We start from the raw sequence: 6,858 nt of genomic DNA on the forward strand, positions 1-6,858 counted from the left end.
CATAATGAAGCAGTCTGATGCTTGTACCTACTTATAATGAATAAGTTGAGATTTCAGACAAATATTCAGTTGAATATTGTCGACATTTTTCTCTATATTTGACATTTTGAAATAAGAGCTAAATTAGTATATTCATGTGTATGGGTGCCATCACCGTGAGCGGGGACTTCTGGGAATGTCGACCCACACAGGTGTGCTGTGGCAGTAGCTCACGTTCCCCAGTGGCTTTGAGACCAAAGCCTGGATTTTCCAAAATGCAAAACAACTTTTGATAGAATTTTGGATGAAACTGAGCACTGCCTTCCTCCAGTTCACAACGGATGGCTGCATTTCAGGAAAATCCCATGTAAAGTAAAACTGGACAATGGAAAAAAGAGAAAGGTTTTGCTCTGTATAAGATAACGTATACCTCAGGCTCAGGTAATTATGAAGTAGGACTTTGCCTAAATGGGTGTCCAGATAGGATATTCAACATTCTCGAAGGACTTGGGACCATTCTTAGCCCAGGACTGTCTTGGGCATCTCATATCCAGCGTGGGTGATTTACTCCTTCTCAATCTCTAGGGCAGGCTTTCACAACCTTGGTGCAACTGCCATGCTGGGTTGGGGGGTGGGAGGTAGGGTGCCCTGTGATTGTAGGCTATTTGGCAGCATAGATGGCCTCTAACTGCTACATACCAGTTGCACTTCCTACTCAGGTTGTGACAACCAAAAATATTTCCAGATATTGCCAAGGGTCCCACGAGGGTGCAAAATATTCCCCCCTCCAGAGAACTACTGGAGCAGGATAGTAGAAAAGGCTCTTCCCATCACCATCCATTCCCCACATTCCCCTTGGATATGACACTATCTCCATTAAGAAACATCTGTACAGAAAACCCTGGGTCCCATCATGTCATTTCATTGCAAGACAGGTCACTGAGTATCTCTATACACCAGGTGTCATGGGTACAGCGCTGGATGTGAAAGTTCTTTTTTTTAAAGTTTATTTATTTTGAGGGACATTGTCTGTGTGTGCAAGTGAGCAGGGAAGAGGCAAGAGAGAATCCCAAGCAGGCTCTGTGCTGTCAGCCCAGAGTTCTACGAACCGTGAGATCATGACCTGAGCCAAAATCAAGAGTCAGATGCTGAAACAACTGAGCCACCCAGGTGCCCCAAATGTGACAGTTCTTTAAGTCAAGAGCTCAGCCTGGAAGTCACCCTGGCTTCTCTCTGTATCTCCCACATCCGCCCCACGCACCCCACCCCAGTCTCCTCCCATCTGTTCTAACTACAGATCTCAGCCTGAATTTGTCCACTTCTCTCCACTTCCACCCCCATCTTTTCCAGTCTTGCTTCTCTGCAATCCATCCACCCTGTGGCTGGAGTAATCACGTGAAATGACAAAATCAGAAGTATGATTCCATCTTCCTCCTCCATGAAACTCTTTACTGGATTCTGTGACATTTAAGAAAAAAAGGGAAAATGGGGCAAAAAAGTGCACCATGCTCTGCAAAGTCCTGCCACCTCCCCACTTTTGTCTGCCCAGCAGTTGTGAACCGGGGCTGGACTGTAGAGAGCTTGAATGCCCAGGTAAGGAGTGGTCAAACCACAAAGCTGGATGACCCTTCAAGAGCATGTGGCCTCCCCTGGCTGTGTCTAGTGAGGTTGGAATTTCTTCTGAAGGCACGATGTCCCCTAAAGATCCCTTAAAAAAGAAAAAAGGTAGGGCTTAAGTTATTCTGAGATGAAATGAGAGAGAAGAGGGGCAGAGGAAGGGGTGCAGAACTTACCTGGAGTCGAAGGCAGCTTCTCCTGATTTCCTTTCTTCTGCTGGGCCAAGAACTTTCCTATATCTATATCATCTTCTCCATGCCTGACCTGGTGGGTAATTGCAAGGGTGTATCCCCAGTTTACATATGGGGCTACTGAGCCTCAGGAAGACAAAGTTCATTGCCCAAGACCACCGAGTTGATGTCAGAGCTGAGATTTGAATCAAACCCTCCACCGACTTAGCCAAATAGCCAAAGTTACTGAAGTTATCACCATAGGAGTCTCCTTAATGATTTTCTTGAGGCTGTTCTGGCCACCCCACTCCATAGCAGAGTTATTGTAGAAAGTGCTAATCTGAACAAGTTAGCACGTCTCTTGAACTTTCTGCTGTTTTTAGGGCTAGTCTGTAGGACGATACACAAAGCCTCGTGAGATTTACCCCTACCTACCTCTCCAACCTCATATCTCTACCTTTTTCTGACTGCATCATTGAGATTCAGGCCTACAACCCGTTTCTTGGTAACTTGATCCTGCCACAGGGCCTTTGCACATGCTATTCCTTTTGCCTACTTCAGAGGGTTTTTGCCTTCTGTTCTCTTGAACCTCAGACCAAGCATTGCTTCTTCATAGTTCATGCTTCTCCACTCCCCCTGCATGTCTCTTGGTCAGAGCTAGATCCATTCATTCTCTGCACTCATGTAGTAGTATGCCTCTCCTATTTTCATGATTAGATTTTGTTGGATTTTATATTTTTAACATTTTATTTTATTCTCTGGGGGACAGAAGAGACAGAGTGTGAGCAGAGGAGAGGCAGAGAGAGGGAGACACAGAATCCAAAGCAGGCTTCAGGCTCTGAGCTGTCAGCACAGAGCCCAATGTGGGCCTTGAACCCATGAATGTGAGATCATGACCTGAGCCAAAGTCAGATGTTCATCCATGGTTAGATTTTAATCTCATCTCTTCCACTAGTATATAAGCCCCATGAGGGGGGCAATTCAGCTTGCTTTGCTCATTTCATAGACTAGCACATAGTAGGTGCTGAATCAATGCTGGATTAGTGAATGAAGGAATCCTTTGCTCTCTCAGAGTCCTGTGCACTCTCATCCCCACTCATCATGTTTACGTTTGGTTGGCCTGTTCTGAGGGGACTGACCCCCTCCTCCTGTCCCTTGGCTGGCTGGGCCCATGATAGTCCTTCCAGGGGGCATGGAGTCTGGAGCCCCAGACTGTTGTCACACTCCCAGGGGAGGGCTGCAGGCTGCAGCAGGCAGCAGTGTTGTCATTTCATGGTGTGCTAACAGCTACAGGTACTGGTCACAGGCCATTGCCCCCAGCCTTCGCCACGTAAATCCTCCACTAACGATTTATATAAACTTCTGTTACACGTGTTATTTATCACTGCAAATAACTTTGCAGTGGATTGGACCGTATGCTTTGTTCACTCACCCACATGCCTCAGGGAAAGGCAGGGACTGAGTGGGGTGATGGTCTCTGTAGTCGGGCTGCCTGGGTGGGGTTCTCAGCTTTCACTCCCACTCACTAGCTGTGTGGCCTTGGACAAGACCCTATCCCTCTCTGCGCCTCAATCTTCTCTGTTCAGTAGGGATAATAGAGTGCTCACTTCAAAGCGGGGCTGGGAGGATTAAGGGAGTGCAGATAAATCACTCATGGGGGCCTAGGGATATAGTAAGTGCTCAATGAAAGTTAGCTATCGCCATCATCATCATCATCATGTCAACATCATCATCATTATCATCACCATCAGCATCATCATTGTCATCACTGTCATCATCATGATCAACATCACCCTCATCATCATCATCACCATCATCATCATCACCATCATCATCATCATCACCATCATCATCATCACCATCATCATCATCATCACCATCATCACCATCATCATCACCATCACCATCATCATCATTGTCATCATCATCACCATCATCATCATCACCATCATCACCATCATCTTCACCATCATCATCATGATCAACATCACCCTCATCATCATCATCACCATCATCATTGTCATCATCATCACCATCATCATCATCATCATCATCATCACCACCATCATCATCATCATCATCATCATCATCCCACACAGGACATCTGGGAACAGCCTTCCACCCCATAAGCCTGTTAGTTCCAAAGACGAGGCACTCCATCTCACACTGAATCCCCACACACATCCTGGCACATAGTAGGTGCTCAACTAGTGCGTGCTAATTACATGTGCTGAGACAGATTCAAGCTCAAAATTCCTTACAGCACTTAGCTAGGTGAATAGAAAGGCTAGACCCACCTGTTCTTATGCCCAGTTTCCAGTTGGTGCAGGTGGTGGCCTCACCTTAACCAGGTGAGGGACTGTAGGTAAGTCACCTCCCCTGCCTGAATTTTGGTCCCTTCATCTCTAGCATATGAAGGACGTGATGGCTTTCGCACGCTGTCCTTCCAGCATTTGAAGAATTGAGTGGGATAATGAATGTGGAGCTCTCAGCTCAGGGCCCGGCATGCTGTGATCACTCCGTACATGGCAGGTTTGACCACACATTCACTCCGTGGCCTTCTCTGGGTAATGCTGTGTGCCAGGCTCTGTTCTAGACACTGAGGACATGTCAGTGACCAAAGCCCTGCTCACAGCAGTTGTTTTCCAATGAGGGGTGAGAAACATGAACAGAACAAAAGTACCTATTTAAAAAAGAGCAGGAGCCTCGGGGGCTCATTCCATTAAACATCTTGATTCTGTTTCAGGTCATGATCTCACGGTTATGAAATTGATCTTTCCATTGGGCCCCACCCTGGGTGTAGAGCCTGCTTGGGATTCTCTTTCTCCTTCTCCCTCTGTCTTCCCCGTTCACTTGTGCACATACATGCACTCTCTCTAAAAAAACAAAACAAAAAGAGCAAGGTGGGGGGGGGTCAGAGGTGATAAAGGAGAGGGTTACACTTTTCAGTAGGGAGGTCAAGTGAGCACTCAGGAGAGATGCTATTCAAACAAAGACCTGAAGAAGGCGAGGGGGCGATATTCCCTAATACCTGTGGGAAAGGCGTTTCAGGCAGCATGGATATCATATGCAAAGGCCCTGAGGCAGGCACATGCTTGTTTAAGAAACAGCAAGAAAATCAGTGTGTCTGGGGCAGTGCGTGGGAAGGGGAAGTGAGGTCAGCAAGGTAGCATGAATCTGGATCATGCACAACCTGTGCGATGTCATAAAGACTTTGACTTTCTGAAGGGATGGCAGCTCTGGGGGGTTCTGAGTAGAGACGTGACAAGATTGGGGTTCTATTTTGACAAGATCACTCTGGCTGCTGTGTGAAGAATGCACTCGAGGGAGTCAAGGGCAGAAGCAGGAGATTGTTTAGGGGGTCACCGGAACGACCCTGGTGGGGGCCTTGGGGGCTGGGTGATGCCTTGGCATGTCTGCTCCAGGGCTCATCATTTCACCCCTCCCAGGGGGAGAGAAGGGCTGGGGAATCCTTGTCCAGTTTGTGGGTGACGACACGGTCTCCTGAGGCTCTGCAGACCTCTGGGACACAGGTGGCCTCCCTGCCAGGCCCCAGGTCTGCCCATGTCACACTGGCTCTGCTGCCAACCCTCCACCTGCCCCTCCAGTCCCAGCCTGTGTCGGCACAGTGCTAGGCCCCAAGGAGGGGAGTGTGTCTGGGGCCCGATCCCTCTTGGTGGCTGTTCTGGGCTTTGGGCCCCTTCGGCTGGGAGGGCCACGCTCCCCCCACAGGCCCTAAGGGACAATCCTTCCTCACCCCTTCTGTGCTTCTGGTGGTCGCTGGAAATCGTGGTGTTTTCCGGCTTGTAGACGCATGGTCCCAATTACTGCCTCTGTCTCCGCATGGCTGTCTGTGTTGTGTGTGTGTGTGCGCACACGCACACCTCCGTATGCCTCCAAACCTCTCTCTTCATAAGGTCTTTGGATTTAGGGTGCTCCCTAACACAGTATGACATCTGCCAAGACCCTATTTCCAAATAATCACATTCACAGGTACCAGGGGATTGAACTTGTACACACCTCTTAGGAGGACACAGCCCAGCTCAGGCCACCATCAGCTCTCAGGCCCCCTCTCTGGTGTCCCCACCTCAGCCTCTGCCTGTCCCATCCAGCCTTCTCCCCGAGACCAGAGATCTGCCTAAACCATCTGGGAGAGCCTCTACCTTGCTTGACACCCACCAGGCTCCCCAGGACCCTAGCCATAGGGTCTCTACTCCTTACCATGTAATTTAAGACCCGCTGCTCTGGTCCTTATAGATGTCTCTCCTCTCGCTGTTTGATCTCTCTGTCTTAGCTCAGTGCTTCTTGCCCTTGGAAACCGGACACTTCTGGAGTATACCCGTGCTTGGGCCCCTAGACTCGTCATTCAGGGGCCCTGGGGGTAGATGCTGGCAGTCGTGAGTTGCAGGGGCTTCTGTGTGACTGCAGTGCACAGGGAGGGCTGAGAACCAACGCTATTCCAGTGGCTGTCACACCAAGAGACTTGGGGTTCCCGGAGGGGCTTGTTAGAGCAGCTTCCCCCCGGCCCCAGTTCCCTGATTCAGCAGGTCTGAGGAGGGCCAGGAAATGTGCTTACCACTTACCAGTTTCCCAGACTTGGCATATTGGTGTTTGGGCTGATTTGGTTTGTCTTGTGCATTGTGACACGTTTGACAGCACCCTAGGCTTCTCCCCATTAGATGTATTCCTCCCACGCCCTTGTGATAACCGAAAACATCTTCAGACATGGCTAAACTGCTCCCTCCCCCTGTTGAGAATCAGTGGGCTGTATGAAACCATAGGTAATTCTCTTCAGTGCCTCAGGGCCTTTGCACGTCCTGCTCTTTCTGCAGAAAACTCTTTCTAAGTCTTCCTGTGACTCCCTCTTGCTGGCCTGTCAGTGCTCAGCTTGCCATCATCCGCAGAGAGGCCTTCCCTGACTACACCTGGCCCCAGCCTGGCTTTTGGTCTCTTTGGTCCTCCCTCAGCCTCTGTGAGGGCGAAACCCAGAAGAGACGCTTCAGAGCTGAGCAAAGAAGGTGGGTGCAGTGTGGGCACGTGGAGAGTTCACTGTTGTCAGGCTTCCGGAGGGAAGGCAATGGAATTGCCGGGG

The 6,858-nt window shown here is 49.4% G+C and overlaps 1 long non-coding RNA gene across 1 annotated transcript; it reads right to left on the reverse strand.

Moving 5' to 3' along the window:
• Positions 1-1,419: 1,419 nt before the first annotated feature.
• On the reverse strand, positions 1,420-6,282 carry LOC115278348. Its single transcript, XR_003902824.1, has 3 exons — positions 5,988-6,282; positions 1,773-1,860; positions 1,420-1,687 (listed from the first exon to the last, which is right to left on the reverse strand). It is a non-coding gene; the product is annotated as an uncharacterized LOC115278348 (long non-coding RNA).
• Between the last annotated feature and the right edge of the window lie 576 nt (positions 6,283-6,858).

The sequence above is a fragment of the Suricata suricatta genome, chromosome 14 (genome assembly GCF_006229205.1).
Source record: "Suricata suricatta isolate VVHF042 chromosome 14, meerkat_22Aug2017_6uvM2_HiC, whole genome shotgun sequence".
Lineage (NCBI taxonomy): Eukaryota > Metazoa > Chordata > Mammalia > Carnivora > Herpestidae > Suricata > Suricata suricatta.